The sequence below is a fragment of the Eucyclogobius newberryi genome, unplaced genomic scaffold, assembly GCF_026437365.1.
Source record: "Eucyclogobius newberryi isolate DKJ021-1_F unplaced genomic scaffold, fEucNew1.0.hap1 SCAF_9, whole genome shotgun sequence".
In the NCBI taxonomy this organism is placed as follows: domain Eukaryota; kingdom Metazoa; phylum Chordata; class Actinopteri; order Gobiiformes; family Gobiidae; genus Eucyclogobius; species Eucyclogobius newberryi.
Genome location: NW_027316532.1, coordinates 10,061,319 through 10,082,453, shown reverse-complemented (window position 1 = coordinate 10,082,453; position 21,135 = coordinate 10,061,319). Strand labels below are relative to the sequence as shown.

The 21,135-nt window shown below is 40.9% G+C and overlaps 1 protein-coding gene across 1 annotated transcript in view; it reads left to right on the top strand.

Moving 5' to 3' along the window:
* Positions 1-4,027: 4,027 nt before the first annotated feature.
* The window catches only part of lpp (LIM domain containing preferred translocation partner in lipoma), a 366,579-nt gene continuing 349,471 nt past the window's right edge, over positions 4,028-21,135 (top strand). Inside the window, exons 1-2 of the mRNA XM_072439524.1 lie at positions 4,028-4,134; positions 16,557-16,597. The gene's annotated coding sequence lies outside the window, so the exon portion shown is untranslated. The remainder of the gene's footprint in view (positions 4,135-16,556; positions 16,598-21,135) is intronic.

The window sequence follows — 21,135 nt, the reverse complement described above, 5'->3', positions numbered from 1 at the left end:
TTTGACTGAGGCGACATTAAACGCTAGTGTCTTTAAAGCGCTCATTAAAAGTGACTGGTGTGACAGTGCTGATGATGGGAAAGTCAGGATCGGAGCGCCTTTAACTGCCTTTGAGCCCTGCCCCCTGGTACATTTAGTCAACTCATTTCACTGTTTGTGTTTGCTAATGAGCAGGGCCCTTTATGCTGGGGACACAACCATTATTGGTTCAAAACAACTTGAAAGTTGTCACTAGTTGTTCTCACCTGCTTAGAAACCTCCATACAGCAATTGACTTGCAATTTAAAGTGTGTGTGTGTGTGTGTGTGTGTGTTTGTTTGATTGATTGATTGATTGATTGTCTGTCTGTTGTGGTGCCTTTTGTCAGCCTCTCTTCTGTCAATCTACCCCAGGGCAGCTGTGGCCTGTGCCACAAGATTTGGAATGAATGAATAAAGACTACAGTGTAGCACTTGAAGAGGTTGTCAGTCTTGTAATGCACACTACAAAAATAAGGCAGAATAATCCTATAGGATTAGTTGTAGTTGTTGTAGTAGCCTTGGTAAAGCAAAGCCGTAATAGTAAAAGTACATTTAAGCAGACTTGATACTCAAATACAGTTATGCTTGTTACTTTTGCCATTATAATGTGTACTCTGACAGTTTATTTATCCAAAGTACTCTTAATACTCTTAATGGTTTCCCCACTGTGCCCTACTGACATGCTAGAGCTGAGGGGAAGATCTGAGCTAAGCCCTGGAGTGACATCTGAAAGAATCCTTTAATGTCAAATACTCCTCTAAGTGAAAGCGGAGTGAAGAACACAACCCCAGTGTGATAAATGTGTTCTATAAGAGTCTGCTGGTGATATGGATGCTGGACTTGTCGTGGCCTGTTTGGGTTTGCTCTTCTGGCCAGGGTGAGAATAAACACAGGACATACTGATGAAGAGACCTGTCCGAGAGCACACTATGATGAAGGCCCGGCCGTGTGAACTCGCTCTGAACGCACGGGAAGCAAGTGAACTTATTCAATGATCTTTTTTGGCAACTTTTCCTTAAATTTCATATGTACTTTTCAAGGTTATAAAGGTCTTAGGGGTGTTTTGTGAGGTAACTTTAGTACCAGTATTTTATGATTTCTGCTGATAAAACTAATAATGATGGTTTGGAGATGTATCATATTTTGAGAAAATTCAAAAGGGCTAAAAGAGCTGTTTTTTTAAATTTGACTAAGTTTTGTGTAACATTTGAACCTTGAACAAGACATTCAGCCCAATGTATGAGGCAGTCTCTTAACTCTGGTTCTGTTTGCATTTAGTAGTAAACGTATATAAGATAATATTCGAACCGGCAGTGGTCCATCGTATAACTCCCTCAGCAGTCAAATCATTTATATTAATGCATGTTGTGGCTCCGGCTGAGATGAAATGGTGATGAATGAGACACTGCACTGGACCATGCTGCACATTCTTTTGGTCGCTTCATTCTTTGGCTCTTTGCTCATAAATGGAAGAGGTCATTTTTCATATTTTACTCTAAGTCACATGGATTACGCCAGTACAAACTGTACCAGAAGGACATTTAAATAAGGCTTTACATTTATTTATAAAGCCTTACTCAGTGCAGTTCATTGTGTACCAATCTGTGGCATCCTCCATCTCAGTGCTTCTGTTAATTCACAATTTCTTAACAGATATTTACTCTTGTTCGTTGCCATGTTGCCATTTCTTTAACCTTTTTAACTTTTAGCTGAAATTCAAAACTGTGCATGTCACTAGTATCTGCTGCTGTATATTAAGGGTGCGCACATTATAACACTTGCTTAAAGGTAAAAAAAGACCCCCGAATATAGGACATAACGGAGAACATGTTTTGTGCCCATTTGTGGTGCTTCATAATGGAGGGAACAGGTTGTGTCTTTTTGGAGTATTGTCTAAAATCATTCAGTCATACTCTGTTACTGAAGACAGCTGAGACTGGGGGGCTGCTTTTGTGACACAGACGACTTTACTGCCTGTTTTACTTGTTTGTTTTTTGTCCTGTGTCCATTGACCTGGTTTGGACCCATTGTTTACCTCTTTCCATAGTTCAGCTTTGGTCCAAGTTTAGTCCTGATATAGCCTCGCTTACAATTACAATTAGCATCACTGCGGCCCGTAGACGTCTTATTTCCTCCGCACATCTGCTCACCGTTTCTTGCTCTCTGTTGCATAGTCATTATTAAACATTTAAAATAAAAGTGCCCGGAACTGTAATGTCATGTTACAGCTTTGGTTTTGCAGGTTCATTGCAGCAGATAATATAGTGTACGTCTAATTTAGCAAAACGGCATTTTTGTTGCATCATAAATCACCTGCCAGCCGAAGCTAGTAACATCCTCGAGACAAAGAAGTGCATTTCAAACGGAAATCAAAGAGGAGGGCTCTGTCAGAACTTTGCCAAACCTTTAAAAATATGTTGTATTTATTAAAAATGTCAATCAACGTCAGTGCAATTGATATCTATGTATTTGGTCACATAAGAAGTATAACATTTCTGGTTATGGCACGTCTAACTTGGCTAAAGGGCAAATGTTGTCCTCTTTTCTAGATAAGGACAGAGATGTCACTCTTTTTGCAATAAAAGTGAAACCACAATGACTGTGTTGGAAGTGTAAAAGGTCACAAGCCAGTTTAAGTTTTATGTCTATACAAGGATTCCATTGTTGTGTTGCAACCTGACTGATGCATCGCTGATCACCAAGATATTTGAAAATGGAAGAACAGTGAACATGACTGGTTCACAGTGAAAATGCTGTTCTTTTAAAGTAGTTTAGCAATTTTTTTGGCCAGCTAAAATTTGTATGAATATCAACTTTAACAACATTAACCGCACGTTTATCATTTGTCTTCTCACAGGATGCCATAACATAACACGAGGGACATGAATAGATCGGTTTTCATTAGGGAACCAAGCTGATCCTTTTTTTTTGTAATACTTCTACAGTTTATTAAAAAAAAAAAGTCTAACATTTGCAACACTGCCTAATCCATCAATACTATTATTAAAATATGCTGATCACAGGCCACAGGCGACCCACGCTTGGTCCTCCATGATGGATTTGGTGCACTTGATAAATTGTGAAGTACGTTTGACCGTAAATGGCGTCATAACAGAAGCGTGTTCATTAATCAAACCCGTTTTTTGAACATGCTCTTTGGTCGTTCTTAGAAGGTCTGTTTTGCTGCTCCGTTTGCGCACACGTCTGTCCTGGAGCCGTGTGACATTCTGCACCTCGCTGTGTCTGTGCACTTCATTTCACTCATATCTTTTATTTCTCAACAGATTTCAAGACAACGTTTGAGCATACAACAAAACAAGGACCTCTTAAGTCCCACTGAAGAAAAAGGTAAGATGATTTAATATTTATGATTCTGAAGAGGTTGAATTTTATATCAGTGTGGGAGGATAATCTAGAATAGAAAGTAAGCAAGGGTTGGATCCATGAGTGTTTAAAAGATTGTATACTATTTTAGATCAGGGCGTACTTGACTAATTTCCCTACTAAATTCCCTAAAAGAACAATTTTAGAGATCTAGTGATCCTTTTAGAGTTTTGAGAGACTGGAGTAATTGTGGCTCAATGACAAGATAATTTATGTTTGAACTAAAAAAAAACAGTTTGCAATTTAGTTTTACAAAATTGTATAGAGGCTTTTAAGTTTCCAAGCCTTTTCACCTCAATTTATGTCATGAATTCTTTTTGTCAATAATTTTTTGTCTTTATTCATCCGGAGCGTTTTAAAATCTGACTTTCACACGTTACGATAAAGGCATCTGCAGTTAAAAGTTTGAATATTTCATAACTACCGGTGGGCACCTGCTTTCTTTCTTAATTGCTCTCTCTTAAGTCTTCTCATTGGTTTAATTTTACGGCGCATAAGCGTTTAAGTATTTCATTTGTCTAAAAGCCGTCCTCCTCCTCAGGGGATTTGGACAAAGTGGGTTGTTCTGTTTCAGGAAACGCATGCCTCTCCACACAGAGCCAGCCCTAGTCTCTAGTCTCTGCGGCCGTTAATATTACATGATCTTTCTGACCTGCGCCGCTCATGGGGACTTACTCAACTTTAATTACACATCCTTAATCACTTGAAGACAATCTGGAGACTCCTCGCGGTAACTGGGCTATAGCCTTACCTTTTAATCTGTCCCCGTTTGCCAAATGAAGTTATAGGAGCGCTGAGAAACAACCTTCCACTGTGTTTTAGTGGTCCTTCCCAGGATCTACGAAGAGTTACTGCATGACTGATATGAAGTATATTTAACGAAACATTTTCAAATTAAGTCTGAATGATACTTAGACAGATATTTCTTTGCTTAAGATTCTATTGTAGATTCCATTAAAAGTCCAAGGTCTATCCATGATGATTCACAAAGGTTCTTTAGTGTTAAATTGGTTCAGTTTATCCACGGAAGAATGCGTCTTTGTTCAATGTTCTGTTTGTTCAGTGCTGTGCTGCTAACCACTCTGCCACAGCGGACGTCTACAGTAGAGAAACGGCACAGCGCACAAGCTTAAACTGTTGCGTATACGTTTTCCCTTCTCTTTTACATTAGAACATGACCACCGCCTTCACGTTGCATCAGAGCAGTTCTACCCATCTTAGGTCAGACTGTACCCCAAAACCTGCGGCTTCTCTCCACAATCATCATTATTATTTGGAGTGAAAGGTATGCACCACAAGGCTGGCTCTGCTCGGGGATTGTGGCATTCCAGTCTAAAAGCAAAACCAAACTGATATTGCCCTGAATGGTGTCTCCATATTTTCCCCTTATTTGGACATGTTTACCCGCGCCGTCCTGGTGGTTGACAGAGGTTGAGGGGATGTGAGTCATTTCAGCTGCAGAAGACTTTCTTTAGGGGCGAGATGGACTTGGACATTTAGTGAGGCTCTAGCATTTTTTTGCGCGTCGATAAACGAAAGAAGGAAAACTCGTAAGTATTGTTTTAGATTTTTATATTTTTCTTTTGGAGCCGAGTTGCCCTTTTTAGATAGTAGACAATAGTAAACAAGTAGCTGGTTTTCTTTGTCGGTGTTAGCAATAGTCCAGTTATTTTTACAGATACGCTTATTGTATAATTGACTTGAGATGCATGTAATATTTGTTTATATTAAGGCTGTGCATTTATTTGCTTTATTTGTTAAGATATCGATGCTGGGTGTGGGCACAAAGAGTACACTGAACTTCATCCTTTTTTGTAAATCTGTGCATATTAAATGTCCAATAGTAAGTTTACTCTGGTATCCTTTTTTTTTTTAGATTTATATATTTTTTAATACTATGATGAATATTCTGTTGCATCCCTTTTTATCAAGTTTTGGCTTTTACCTTCTGGGGTGGTGGCAAATACCATAACTATCTCTGGCTCTATTCTTTGTTCATCCATACTTGTAACGGACACAAGCTTATTGACCCCCTTTTGGCTAAAATGATCAATTTAGACAACATTAAAGTTGTAATTCTAAATGCACGCGGTTGTATTATGGGGGACTGATATTTGGAATCAATAAACCTTTTCAATTGCAGTCCAGTCATTGAGATCCGCTCTCTCTGGAGCGACGGGGCCAGCTCCGGTCGATAGATATTTCTGTATTTTGAAGACACCACTTGAGCCGATGCTACACCTCAACACTTTAAGCTCCCTCCTGGCTCTCTTCACTTCAAACAGTCGGTGGCAGGTGCAGAGTTTCCCTTTTTTTTCGTTTTTCTGGGCGAGGCGAGAGGTAAATGATCTGACATAGCCCTGAGCTGCTGTGGTGGCCACCGCCGCCGCTGCTGCTGCTGCTGCTGCTGCTGCTGCTGACTTCAGATGGTGAGGGCAGATTGGACAATGACTTTTATCTCCAAATTAGACTCACCGTGAGTCAGCGGGCTGATTCTGAGCTGGAGTCCAATAGTCCCATTTAATGATCCTAATCAAAGTGGTTTTCTTATAAATCTTTCTGTATCATTTTCATTATTTTTCACAATTGATAACTTGAAGGTGAAATTGATGCTTGAGTCGTTTTTTATTCGTTTTAATTCTCAAGCGTCGTAAAATAAAGTACTGCTACTACAAAACTACAGCTGTTCCAATATAAACACTGTCTGAGTACTATAATTACTCTTTTGCTTAGATCATATTTCAGATACTCAGTCACAATTACCATTAGTAAAAGTCACAAATTAACTTTTCACTTTACTAGAAATAATTATGGGATCAACAATAATTTATGGCATGATTATGTAAACATACAGCCCTTTTTTTCCTTCTGCATAAATTTTTACTATTAGTCTGTTCAAAAAGACAGTTTTGATGCTCTTGAGGACAATCTGGGAATGACATAAGGGCACACGCTAACATTGGCGCCAGATATTGTCCCTTACCAATACCCTCACCCTTAAAACTACTGCATGCTAGTCTTTGTCTCCATGGGGCTGTTATTGCTTTGCCTGGAATGTTTCACAGTGAACTTGTTTCTCCATGGAGACGAGCAGTTACAGGTCAGAGCTGTGGATGGGCAGCACCACTCACTGTCAGAGTGCGTGTCTATCAATGTAGTTTATACATGCTTAAACCTCCATGGGCACGCGCAGATTGCAGGTCCACTCAAGAAAAGCTTCATAATGCACCTGTAATTGAACATAAACAACCATTTTAATGCATGTCATCCCACAGGATCTTTCAAGGAGTCGTAGGAAACTGGAGTCTAATTCATTGTTCGGCCCCATTTCCAACTTTCTGTAAAAACGACTCAATCATAACAAGGATCCTGAACTGCATGCAGATGACCGCTCCTGATGGAGAGTTAGTATATATTTTTGGTTCAAATGAATCTCGTCAACAAATTAAGGCCTGATTAACAAGAGGAATTACAGCCAGGATCCTGCTCCAGATTATCTCCTCATTTAGAGACTCACTTAAAGGTTTTGATTACTTTCTGTTTTCATCTGTAACTCTGGATTACCTCGACTAATGATGCCTAAACAGATATGGCTTAATAGTTTTAGGGAAAGCCAAAGCAGTAAACAGGACAAGTAAATGGTGTTCTTGAGAATTGTATTGTAAACTTCTTGTCTAAGCAGGGTACAATCTGTGAAGCCAATAGATCTGGGGCACTGCTGTTTTCTCATCGAGCCGCTTTCAACTTGATTTTCACATTTGTCAAAAGTTGTAGATTTTTGTGCCCTTTCGTTTAATCATGTAATATTTTAGACAAAGATTACTTCTAATATTGATTAAAAATTGTAATTGGTAAAGCTAATGGACAGGACAGTTTCAATGCACCAAGTTTGTATTGAGGATAAACACAAAGAAGTCTAGAACGCAACCTTGGGATGTGCTTCTTCCACGCGGTACTTTCTGGGTTTGTGGCTTTTTGTGCCATCAAGGTGTTTTAATAAGATAAGATATTCCTTTATTGTCCCACATGGGGAAATTTCATTGGTGCAACGCAGGTAGATACAGAGTAATAATAGTCTAAATAAAGGCATTAAAAGTAAGCGGCTTGTTTTAAATATTCGGTTTGTAAATATAAAGTTTTCATACAGTAGCACATTTGTGAATATAAGATGTTGGCCTGTTACTTTAAGTATTGCAACAACTTATTCATTAAATGAAGAATGAAACAATATAGTTTGAGAGCCAATATTTATCACGTGTACTTTTTATTTGTATTATTGGGGAAATGTCATTTTTAGGTGATACGATTTGAGCTGCAGTAGGTTTAATAACTACTTCTATGCTATTTATCTGTGGCAGCTAATATCTTTTTAACAAAATTATACATGTAGAAATGTTTTGATTTAAATTCTACTGCTTTAGAGTTACTGTGTCAGCGGCATAGGGTAATATTGTGTTGCCAGCTTTGGACTGTGTATCATGCTTCAAAATTGTTCTGGCCTCTGCAAACACAACATTTTCAACGTCCAAAATGGAATGCTTATGTAAAATGTATTTATTGTCTTTCGCCACTTCTTTTCACGCACACATTTTTTGACTCGCACTCTGCCTTGGCCTCTCCTCACTAGTTGAGCAGCATGTCCGGCTGAGTTCCACAGTGTCACTGGTGGAGGCAGCCCGGGTCACATCTGGGCTCCTCTGTCTCCTGGCTCACTGTACTGCATACTCCAGCTCATTGGCAGGAATGGATTAATTGCCTCTCAGTCCCCTGTGATCCAAGAATACAATTACCTACTGACCCAAATCACTGCTGGCTGGAAGTCCGCGTTTACTCTGACATTGTAACACAAGGAACTGGCTCATCACCCTCACCACTTAATGTGAGTTGATTGGTCAATAGTATGTTTTATGAATCAGTTCTCTGAAACCATGAATGTGTTCTGTTTCATTTGGTGTTAGTGACCTAGAACAGGGGTCTGTAGCTATATTTTTTTCTGGGGGCCAGATTTTTTGGAGGGCTAAGGTTCGGGGGCCAGACTACAAAATCCCACCACAATTTTCATGTTTTTGGAGTTCTCTGACTTGCCGTAGCCATCCCAGACCACAGCATCTAAATCTTTTCTTTGCCTCCAAAGTCACATTCTCTGCATGTTAAGCTGTGAAATGATTAGGGCTGCAGCTTTCGAGTATTTTAGTAATTGAGTAATTTTTCAAACAAATCTTATAGTTCATAGTAATAAACAAATAACCAATAAGGAGTTTCTGCTTAAAATAACACATTTTATTCTTAATTTCACATATGTCCCCAAAACTGCAACATTTCCCTTCAGCAGTCCTAATTGTTCTGTTAGAATATCAATAAAGGACTAAGTAACTTAACGTAATGCTCTAAGAGCTCTCCTCTGTTGTGCTGTTGTGCTTTAGTGGCCACAGGTCCACGTGGGAACAAGCTCCATGTGAAACAAAAGCACTATAAATCCTTCCATTCGCTCCACGTGCCACAGATTCATGTGGTTTTAATAAATATGTAAATTAAATAAATCATCATGGTAATGAAATAATAATCTCGATTCATTGTTTCAGCCCTAAAAATTAATGTGTTTTATTACAATCCGACGCATATTGATGGAGAAATTAGCTTATGATTTAGACGTCCCTAAAGCAAAGGTGTCCCAGGATGAGACCAAGGTCCATGTCATTCCCGACCCGTGGGACAAGCCGCACATCATGCAGAAAACCTACCGTGCACTTGCAAAGGTCTTTCAATCCAACGACAAAGTGCTGTCCCCTGGTGCCACTGCACGTAATGTTCATTGTTGTCGAGCAGACAACACTGAACATACGGAGCACACGGCCCTTACGGGTTACATTTACACCAAATCATCAATGAAGCTGTTATTTACAGTCTCTGTTGTCACAAAAGTTTTGTTATGAATGAAGGGCAACTCCAAAACCCTGTTCCATCTAACCAAAATTTTGAATATTAAAATCCTCTACAAATAAAAAACATCAGGATCATCACCACGTTTTCTTACCGGTCTCTTCAGACTCTGTGCCCTCAGATGGCTCGATGGAAGATATCCCCCCAAGTATACTCCCAATACTAATTTAATCTGTGCATGCCTCCACTTCACTGTAAAAAAAAAAAAAAAAAGGCTTATAAATAGTCCATAAAGGCAAGCGAAAGGTGTACCAAGGTGTATTGAGGGATATGCATTTTTCATTGGTTTACCATTTGAGGCCCTAGTCTTTGAATCTCGAATCAACCTGTCCTTTCTGGGTGCACTTAGAAAGAATCGTAGGAATAGGATGGGCTCACGTTGGACTGAGTTCTGGTAAAATGTATAATAAGGAATAAGGTGACTAGAGCAGTGGTTTTAAAACTACGAGATTGGTAAAATTGTTGGAATGCACAGGATTATATAACTGGAGAGTTACCGTATAATTGCACGCAATTTAGCTTTAGTAGGATAGAGTACTTGGGTTGGTGTTTATGCCAAAATTATGCCATTGTTTAGTCCGGTTTATGTGCTGGTTTAGTCTGGTAAGTCCTGATTTTTGTATTTTGTTTTTGGTCCTGGTTTACCCTCGGTTGAGCTGTAATGTATTTTTTTGTGTTCAATCCACTGTTGGCTAACAGTGGAGACATTGGCAAGGACCGACATCCTGTAATTTTAACACAATGTACTGTACTTCTCCTGGCTCATCAACGATTTCTTCATAAATTAGATCTCAGTTTAACCCCAAATGGCCAATAGTAATGCTTGCCCACTGGGACGGTTTGCAGCCGATTTTGAAATAGCCAAGATAAAAATCAACACCAAACTATGGTCAATTCCGAAGCCATGGTTCTCAACCAGCAAAGGTGACTTGCCCTCTCCAGGTGTGTTGAAATTCCTTTCTTCAAGTGGAGGAGTTCAAGCCTCTCAAACATCTCTGTGTGAGACGAGCAAGACTGTCTGCAGTGATGCAGTCGGTGCAGTGTCTGCAGTGAAGTGTCTGCAGTGATGCAGTCGGTGCAGTGTCTGCAGTGATGCAGTCGGTGCAGTGTCTGCAGTGATGCAGTCGGTGCAGTGTCTGCAGTGATGCAGTCGGTGCAGTGATGCAGTCGGTGCAGTGTCTGCAGTCGGTGCAGTGTCTGCAGTCGGTGCAGTGTCTGCAGTCGGTGCAGTGTCTGCAGTGAAGTGTCTGCAGTGATGCAGTCGGTGCAGTGTCTGCAGTGATGCAGTCGGTGCAGTGTCTGCAGTGATGCAGTCGGTGCAGTGTCTGCAGTCGGTGCGGTGTCTGCAGTCGGTGCGGTGTCTGCAGTCGGTGCGGTGTCTGCAGTCGGTGCGGTGTCTGCAGTCGGTGCGGTGTCTGCAGTCGGTGCGGTGTCTGCAGTCGGTGCGGTGTCTGCAGTCGGTGCGGTGTCTGCAGTCGGTGCGGTGTCTGCAGTGTCTGCAGTCGGTGCAGTGTCTGCAGTCGGTGCAGTGTCTGCAGTCGGTGCAGTGTCTGCAGTCGGTGCAGTGTCTGCAGTCGGTGCAGTGTCTGCAGTCGGTGCAGTATCTGCAGTCGGTGCAGTGTCTGCAGTCGGTGCAGTGTCTGCAGTCGGTGCAGTGTCTGCAGTCGGTGCAGTGTCTGCAGTCGATGCAGTCGGTGCAGTCGATGCAGTCGGTGCAGTGTCTGCAGTCGGTGCAGTGTCTGCAGTCGGTGCAGTGTCTGCAGTCGGTGCAGTGTCTGCAGTCGGTGCAGTGTCTGCAGTCGATGCAGTCGGTGCAGTGTCTGCAGTCGTTGCAGTGTCTGCAGTCGGTGCAGTCGGTGCGGTGTCTGCAGTCGGTGCGGTGTCTGCAGTCGGTGCGGTGTCTGCAGTCGATGCGGTGTCTGCAGTCGATGCAGTCGGTGCAGTGTCTGCAGTCGATGCAGTCGGTGCAGTGTCTGCAGTCGGTGCAGTGTCTGCAGTCGGTGCAGTGTCTGCAGTCGGTGCAGTCGGTGCAGTGTCTGCAGTCGGTGCAGTGTCTGCAGTCGGTGCAGTGTCTGCAGTCGGTGCAGTCGGTGCAGTGTCTGCAGTCGGTGCAGTGTCTGCAGTCGGTGCAGTGTCTGCAGTCGGTGCAGTGTCTGCAGTCGGTGCAGTGTCTGCAGTCGGTGCAGTGTCTGCAGTCGGTGCAGTGTCTGCAGTCGGTGCAGTCGGTGCAGTCGGTGCAGTCGGTGCAGTGTCTGCAGTCGATGCAGTCGGTGCAGTGTCTGCAGTCGGTGCAGTGTCTGCAGTCGGTGCAGTCGGTGCGGTGTCTGCAGTCGATGCAGTCGGTGCGGTGTCTGCAGTCGATGCAGTCGGTGCGGTGTCTGCAGTCGGTGCAGTGTCTGCAGTCGGTGCAGTGTCTGCAGTCGGTGCAGTCGGTGCGGTGTCTGCAGTCGGTGCGGTGTCTGCAGTCGGTGCGGTGTCTGCAGTCGATGCGGTGTCTGCAGTCGATGCAGTCGGTGCAGTGTCTGCAGTCGATGCAGTTTCTGCAGTCGGTGCAGTGTCTGCAGTCGGTGCAGTGTCTGCAGTCGGTGCAGTGTCTGCAGTCGGTGCAGTCGGTGCAGTGTCTGCAGTCGATGCAGTCGGTGCAGTGTCTGCAGTCGGTGCAGTGTCTGCAGTGTCTGCAGTCGGTGCAGTGTCTGCAGTGATGCAGTCGGTGCATCTGACGCTTTGGTGAAGGAGTTGAGTTGAAAGGCAAAGCTCTTAATTCACAGGTCAATCTAGCTACTCTCAACGGTCTTGAATTTATGGTATTGACCAAAAGGACAAGATTGCTGATACAAATTATCAAAATTAGCTGCGGCGCGCCATGAGGACACACGTCCGTCTGACACACTCAAACATACATGTGTCCGTGACTCGCATTGCGCCTGTAGACATTTCTGCGGTATACCGCAGTTTCAAAAACTCCACGTGTAACCAAAAATAATTAATGCAATTAAATTAGTTAATCTTGACTTCGCTAGATGTGGAATTATCCTGTGGCTCCAGTCTGGGTGCGGTTAGGGACCTGCAAGACGAGAGCAAATGCTTAAAATCAATGTGCTTTGTTAGTGACCTGGATGCATTGCGGGCACAGGTCCACAGAATGAATATCTATCTATCCGCAGCAGTCTGGTCTGATTTTCAGGTCATTAGACGAGTGTTCTTGCGCAAAACCATGTCAATCCGCGTGGCGTTTGTCAAAAACAGACCGCGGATTAGATTTGATGTAAAAGGCAATCTGCAAGTAACGTTAGAGTTGGGTTGAGGAGCTCGGTCACATGGAAGGAGCTTGTTGTAGAGCCACTACTACTCCACGTGGAGAGGAGCCATCGGAAGTGGCCCAGGCATCTGTTCTGGATGTCTCCTGAGTGCCTCCATGTGGAGGTGTTCCACCAGGAGGAGGCCCTGGGGAAGACGCAGGACATGCTGTAGGGAATATGTCTCTTGGCTGGCCTGGGAACGCCTCGGGATCCCCCCCGGAGGAGCTTGAAGTGTCTGGGGTGACCTGGCACCTGAAAAGTGCAAGAAGATGGATGAAAGGATAGTTTAGCTTTCACAATGGTTCATTTGACCATCTACATTTAATTACATAAAGGAAATGTTTAATATGTTTGTGGTTTGACTTTAGATGAACATGCGAAGTGAATCAATACCTCTGAAGGTTAGCTCAAGGGTAAGACACATGTTTTAGCCTCTTCATTCCAGTTTGTCAAAACTTGATGAAAAGGGTCTTTTCAAAAATCCAAATTACATTTCTTTGACAGATTGTGGCTCTTTAGAAAGTCTTAATGGTTTTAAGCACTTGGCTGATAATAGTCTAAAGTACTTTACTTTGATAATTTGTGGACTTGACTCATTGTGAGGTTCTTTTTTCCATGAAGGGCTGAAGATCATTTCAGATATTAAAATGGCCTGCTTTAAAAAGACATTAACTATTTCCCACCCAAATCTTATAGATTAAAGGTGGAATGGACGATTTTTTTCAGCAAATTTTTTTTATCATATTTCCTCGTGGCATGGATAAATCATTTGTCTTGCCACGTATCAATCATAAAACGCACCTATCGCTCACCTGCAGCCGCGTGTGGTTCGTCCCCACGTTTCCGCGTGCCTAAGCGCATGGATCTATCATAATATAGTTCCCTCAGTGTACGGGGCAAAATGAAGACTGAGAAAGACTGTTCGAGCTGATGCAGAAGTGGACAGAAATCTACGGGAGACAAGAGATGCGATGCGCTCCGTTGCACTAATAAACAAACGCACGTGTGTGTTGTATCAGTCCGCACGGGGGAGTGCGCATGCGCACTTCCGCCTGCGTTCTCAAATTGCCGAATTTTTTTTTAAATAATTTGATAACCGATACCTTCACTGTTTGTTCTCTATACTGCGATCTTACTGGTTTAAAATAGGAACTAAAAATCACAACTGAACCTGTGTTGCTGGAGCCGTAACAGGCGGATAGAGACACAAGGGTTTCACAGGCGGCACTGGCACCGACTCAGGATTGGCTACAAGTGCTGGGTTCTGCTTTCTGTCTGGAGAATTGGAGAATCTTTCAGAACCAAAACACCAAATTACAACAAACAATGTGGTGAAATTTGAAATCAGAATCTTGCATACGGTTCCTTTTTAAGGGTTTCTGTTTTTCTTGTCCCTAAGAACGACTATAGAGAAGCTTGCTTTGGTGATTCGTTGTAACATACAATGAGCAATAATAAATCAACATATATAAAATCACAAAAGGCATGCATTAAAGAAAAACTATTTAAATTGACTATAGTATAAAAATGAAAATAGGCTTACTTTGTACAGTTAAATACAGGAATGCAGTGTGCTTGTTCCAGATGAATGCATTATATCCCACTCTATAAAGCACATAAGTACAAATTCAGGGTTGGCCAGTTTCCAATGGTAACTCAATATATTTATAAAGCACTTAGGTGGGCATATTGTACATTTGCTCCTAGAGAGTTTGATGATTTTATAATCTCAGATGGTCTGCAGGGCCTTTTTAACTCTATGGGAGATTGAAATATCCATAACGGAAATCCACAAATGTTTCTCCTTATTTGTTGGCTCGGCCAACTTGTCATACTGTATTGATCTCAAGTCTAAAAGTCCTTTCAACTGACAACAATCCCGTCATTGGAGTTGAATAATGGCATTACTTTCTGAAGCTATTGGGAAAAAAATATTTCACTCTTGTTTTTTTTATGTTGACAGAAGATTCATTTTTTGTTTCATGTGGATAGGCCCTGTAATTACAGAAATATGAACTATAAACCAGGTCAACAAATCTGTAAATGGACTTACACAGCAAGTTCTACCAGAGAATTGAAGCTCAGTCTTAAACTATAAGGATTTTTCAGTGTTGTGATGTCATGTTTTAAATTCTGAAATGATTACATTGAATTATTGTGTCAAAAAGTATATTAAAATGATGATTACCATGTTTTGTATATTTTTTCCCTCTTAAACAATATTTTGATACCATTCATTTTCTGATCTGTTTGCTTTTATATCATATTATTTTATTTTTCTTATTACATTGCAGTACAGAAAGAAGATATATATATATACCCATCTTCTAGTAAAAGTAGCTCACATTCTAGTTTGCAGTTTTCTGAAAAGGCCTAAAATAGAGTTTCGTAAAGTGTCCCAAAGCAGAGGCTACTGGCTCTGTGCTGGAGAAACAAAGTGAGTTGCTTCATAACAAGTCTCTTACTTTGGCGGTGTATGTGTACAGAAACTCAAGTGAAGTTTAGCATCTTCTCCAAACATTGTATAAAACTGGGGGGGCCAAACTGGCGCCCACCAGTAATTTACGCTGTGAGTACAAAGAGATGTACGTCTCTAAAGGGAGCAGACAGTGTAGGTGTATTAATTCCTCTTCCTTCCTGCTTCCTTAACTCAGAAGTTCAGATTTAGAAAAATAGACCCCCCTCAAAAAGAAAAGAATAAACAAGACTAGTGACATTGAGTGACGCCAATCGTGTGCGGCGTGTGCGTTCCCACCACCGCTCCCTATAGGATAACACAGTCTGTGGTAATGTGGCAATGTGACTGTCAATTTATCAGAACAAAAGCAGCTGAGATACATGTGTGTGTGGGCCCAAGAGACAGCGCCCCCACCCCTCACAACGCCGTTACCTGGATCTAAACGGAATATAGGACACCACAAAACCACAAATAGATGTCTCCCGCGCAATTACAACATTAGACTTTATCCCCTGCAGTCAAAAGTTGGTGTTGAAGTCTTGAAATGCAACTTTCTAAAAGTAAACAACGTGATGGGGATGAGTTAAAAACCTGAACAACTTGAGAGGGAGAGTGCTGCCTGTGGCCTGTAAAATATGATGTTTGTGTGTTCACTGCCTTTAGTCAATAGGAATGCAGTGTGTGGAGATGAATATAAATATCGTTTAATAGTCTTTTTGAACTAAAGGTAAAATAATAATGATTGTATTTTGATAATCGTCATTGTTATTTGGACTGTTAAGACTCAAACATTTACATCAAATTGTCCAAAAATAACCATTTCTGATCATCAATAATACACTTTGTTTCCAAACATTCTAGAAACCATCAGTCACCATTTTTCAACATTTATCTGGTTAATTATCAATTAATAAAATCAATTAAAATAATTATAATTACAAAATAAAGTCTAGAAGGGTCTTTGTTTTTGTTCAGTCAAACTAAAGTAGATAAGGATGAATTTTGATATTCAAAAATATGGCCTCAAATAAATCTTCGTCCAGTGAGTTACACATTTGAACATAAGTCTGTGTAATCCCTCATTCGTCCAGGCGTGTTTCATTGTAGAAAAAGCTTCAGTTGTAGTCATCTGGACTCGGTTTTCTAACCGAGTCCAGATGACTGAAGCTTTTTCTACATTTGAACATAACACTGAGCCATTACTTTTGGACTTTAACGTAAAGAAATTATTATTGACTTATTTATGAACTTTTGCCTAATATGAATGTGAGCGTGAACTGTCTGTCTGTCATGTCTATGTCTCTGTGTTGGCCCTGCGACAAGTTGGCCACTGTCCAGGGTGTACCCCGCCTAAGGCCCGAAGTCACTGGGATAGGCTCCAGTCACCCGCGACCCCGAAAGGGAACAAGCGGTAGAAAATGGATGGATGACTGACTTTTTTATTTTGTGTTCTAGGAGCCTAAATTGACGACCCTCATTGCTCTGTACACAATAAGGTGAGTGACTGGTATTGCGTCATACACACTTTACATCACAGGTTATAGATACCCTAGGGCACGGGTGTCACACATTTCTGATATAATTTTTATTGCTAGAACTACAAGTCCCACAATCCTTTTATGCAGCTGCGGCCCCTTCCCCGTGCTGCTCTGCGTTGCTGTATGTGGTGCTGGGGCAAGAGAAGGGCCGATGCAATGTGCACTTTACAGACTTGAGTAGAGGTCTGAGCGAGGAACAAGACCTGTGGTTTTGGGAAACACGTGGAATAAAGAAAGAAGGTGTTAGAGCTGTGCTAATGTTAAGCTAACAACAAGAAAATAAACTTCTTTGATGATGCTCTGTGAGGAATACATCCAAACCAGTGCAAAACCTGGAGAGATCAGGGGCAACAGGTAAAAATACAGGTCAGAGTGTAATGAAGTATGAACATGACAATGTAAAGCTGTTGGGAGCACTCATTTGATTCACTACATGAATAATTTGTCACTAAAATAATCTTAACCTGTTACCATCCACCTGCTCGCCGGCGCGCATTTTTCATATCTCAAATATTCTCTTACATCATCACTTTTATTTCCGTGGTCAATACCAGCAAGCCATACATCATTTTAAAGGTTATTTTCTCAACAAAACAAATATCTCATTGATTTACATTGAATAATATGCCCCAAGAAGCAATTACCCATAGTTTGTGAGAAAGTCTCAACTTTTACAAATGCATGTCCTACCTGTTTGCTGTTTATGATGGACTTAACGGCTTTAATTCTGTACATCCTTGTACTCAGTCTGTCCGTAAGGAACCGTTGAACAACAATATCCACTTGTATTTTTCTTGAAGTTATCCGATTTCGAGATATTGTCAAGTAAACAAAGTTTTCTTCTTTGACGATGGTCAGGATTAAGGCTCGTCCGGCGCATTTCTCCGTCCATAACAAATGACCTGTTTGACCTATAAGATGTTGTTTGGTATTGATCTTTTCTTCAGACTGTTACCTACAGAATAAGACCATCCACATCCATTTTTCTGTCCACGGGTTTGTTTTCTAGAGCCTCCGGAGGAAAAAAAATGCGCCGCTTTCGACGCACATGGTTTGTTGTTGACATCAAGATAGCGCTGCATGCTAGCAACGTAGCCGACTTTGATTGACATATTATTCTAGCCAATAAGAATGGTGGGTGGAACTTAGGGTTTATTCACACAGAATCATCTGTATCTTCGTGCTTAAGGCTGTCAGAGCCTAGATTTTTACGCAGGAGGCGGCTAGATTTTACGCATAACGTTTTCTGATTTTATTAGCCTTTTGGATGTGCATTTTGTCAGATATATGTATTATTATATCAATACAAAAATATATATATATTTTTTTTTCACCTCTATATGGGAAATTCATGGGTAAACTCATATTTACACATTTTCACATACATTGTTTTAGCAGTTATAATAGATATTAGTGGCCTACAAATCATCAAGATGTAAGATCCTCTTTTAATAAGCAATGCCATTTGGGTAAGTCCAACCATCATATCAGAAGTCGTAGTAGTAGTAGTAGTAGTAGTAGTAGTAGTAGTAGTAGTAGTAGTAGTAGTAGTAGTAGTAGTAGTAGTAGTAGTAGTAGTAGTAGTAGTAGTAGTAGTAGTAGTAGTAGTAGTAGTAGTAGTAGTAGTAGTAGTAGTAGTAGTAGTAGTAGTAGTAGTAGTAGTAGTAGTAGTAGTAGTAGTAGTAGTAGTAGTAGTAGTAGTAGTAGTAGTAGTAGTAGTAGTAGTAGTAGTAGTAGTAGTAGTAGTAGTAGTAGTAGTAGTAGTAGTAGTAGTAGTAGTAGTAGTAGTAGTAGTAGTAGTAGTAGTAGTAGTAGTAGTAGTAGTAGTAGTAGTAGTAGTAGTAGTAGTAGTAGTAGTAGTAGTAGTAGTAGTAGTAGTAGTAGTAGTAGTAGTAGTAGTAGTAGTAGTAGTAGTAGTAGTAGTAGTAGTAGTAGTAGTAGTAGTAGTAGTAGTAGTAGTAGTAGTAGTAGTAGTAGTAGTAGTAGTAGTAGTAGTAGTAGTAGTAGTAGTAGTAGTAGTAGTAGTAGTAGTAGTAGTAGTAGTAGTAGTAGTAGTAGTAGTAGTAGTAGTAGTAGTAGTAGTAGTAGTAGTAGTAGTAGTAGTAGTAGTAGTAGTAGTAGTAGTAGTAGTAGTAGTAGTAGTAGTAGTAGTAGTAGTAGTAGTAGTAGTAGTAGTAGTAGTAGTAGTAGTAGTAGTAGTAGTAGTAGTAGTAGTAGTAGTAGTAGTAGTAGTAGTAGTAGTAGTAGTAGTAGTAGTAGTAGTAGTAGTAGTAGTAGTAGTAGTAGTAGTAGTAGTAGTAGTAGTAGTAGTAGTAGTAGTAGTAGTAGTAGTAGTAGTAGTAGTAGTAGTAGTAGTAGTAGTAGTAGTAGTAGTAGTAGTAGTAGTAGTAGTAGTAGTAGTAGTAGTAGTAGTAGTAGTAGTAGTAGTAGTAGTAGTAGTAGTAGTAGTAGTAGTAGTAGTAGTAGTAGTAGTAGTAGTAGTAGTAGTAGTAGTAGTAGTAGTAGTAGTAGTAGTAGTAGTAGTAGTAGTAGTAGTAGTAGTAGTAGTAGTAGTAGTAGTAGTAGTAGTAGTAGTAGTAGTAGTAGTAGTAGTAGTAGTAGTAGTAGTAGTAGTAGTAGTAGTAGTAGTAGTAGTAGTAGTAGTAGTAGTAGTAGTAGTAGTAGTAGTAGTAGTAGTAGTAGTAGTAGTAGTAGTAGTAGTAGTAGTAGTAGTAGTAGTAGTAGTAGTAGTAGTAGTAGTAGTAGTAGTAGTAGTAGTAGTAGTAGTAGTAGTAGTAGTAGTAGTAGTAGTAGTAGTAGTAGTAGTAGTAGTAGTAGTAGTAGTAGTAGTAGTAGTAGTAGTGACTAAATTACGTATTGGGATGAGCACAGGTTTGTGAGAACTAGGAACAGATCATTTTTTTCCCTTTTTGTATTTCAAATTAGTTCATTTTCAAATTTAGTCCAAATGTGATTTTATAAATGTTTTGACTGTCAATCATTGTCAGTCCAATCCTTGTTTGTGAGTTTGTCTCTTTGTAATGGCCTTTCCCCCTGCTGCCAGAAGTATGTTCCAGAGGTATCCATCCACAGTGTCCATGGCAGGAGTTTCTCCAGGCCAAAAGATTCCGTCAACGTTTCAAAGCTGTTCTTTTGTTTATCTTTTACAATCTGGTAAATAACTTTTATACCTTTTGTAATCCAGACCTTGAATCTCAGGTTTTTGTTATTTGGTATAAACCTTGGTCATAAACCAACCAGCTTAAGATTTTAACATATTGTTTTAATTCGCTCTTTCCAGGTGGTAAGCACAGAATTTACCGAGGGATTCTTGATTTCCTCCATATGACTCAACCGTTTGTCATCTGCCTGTACAGGAACCTCCGGCATCACATTACTCTCAATATTTTTCCATTGATCAAATAATCAAACAATTTTAGGTAAACCCCAACCACGTTTTTACAGGTTTTTTCCCTCTTGCCATATACATTTTTGTTTTATCCAATTCAATAAATTGGTTGGGGATGGAAATTAGAAGAGTCTGTAATTGAGAAATCTGGGTCAAACATTCATTTTAATACTTTCAACACTTTGACTTAGACTTAAAGGTGGATTGGATGTTTTTTTTCAGCAAATTTTTTATCATATTTCCTCGTGGCGTGGATAAATCATTTGTCCTGCCACGTATCAATCATAAAACGCACCTATCGCTCACCTGCAGCCGCGTGCGGTTCGTCCCCATGTTTCCGCGTGCCTAAGCGCATGGATCTATCATAATATAGTTCCCTCAGTGTACGGGGCAAAATGAAGACGGAGAAAGACAGTTTGAGCTGACGCAGAAGTGGACAGAAATCTACGGGAGACGAGAGATGCGTTGCGGAGTGCATCGCTTTTGTATGTGTGATAATAACCAACATGGAACATGGCAGACACTTGAGAACGCTAACATGATCAGAAGTGTATTTACTTGCTGCATTAGTTGGATGCCTGGTGTGACCGGGAGCATGATTCACCCCGAGTCTATGTGAAGCGCTCCAACCAAAGTCTGTGGCTGCTCTCGCTGTTGGAATTCTTGGCTCATGGTTTGGTTGTTTTGGTCCACCTTCCTGAAACATGCATCAAATCGACAGATGGGGCCTGCCGCCAGCTGAATTTCAACATCACTCCAGATTCGGGGAAGAATTGAAAATGCCTAAGTATTTACCAGGCCTGACTGAAGAAGTCTGGTCTGTTATTTGAAAAGAAGAATCTGTTTATTTTTCCGATGTTGGCATATTTCTCTTTTGAGGATTTGCAGCCGCTGTTATTATTTGAGAGCGAGCGTTCACTGTAAGTAAACGGCACATCAATAGCACACACACACACACGTGTATATACGCGCGCGCGCGTATATACACGTGTGTGTGTGTGCGCGCGCGTATATACACGTGTGTGTGTGTGTGCGCGCGCGTATATACACGTGTGTGTGTGTGTGCGCGCGCGTATATACACGTGTGTGTGTGTGCGCGCGCGTATAT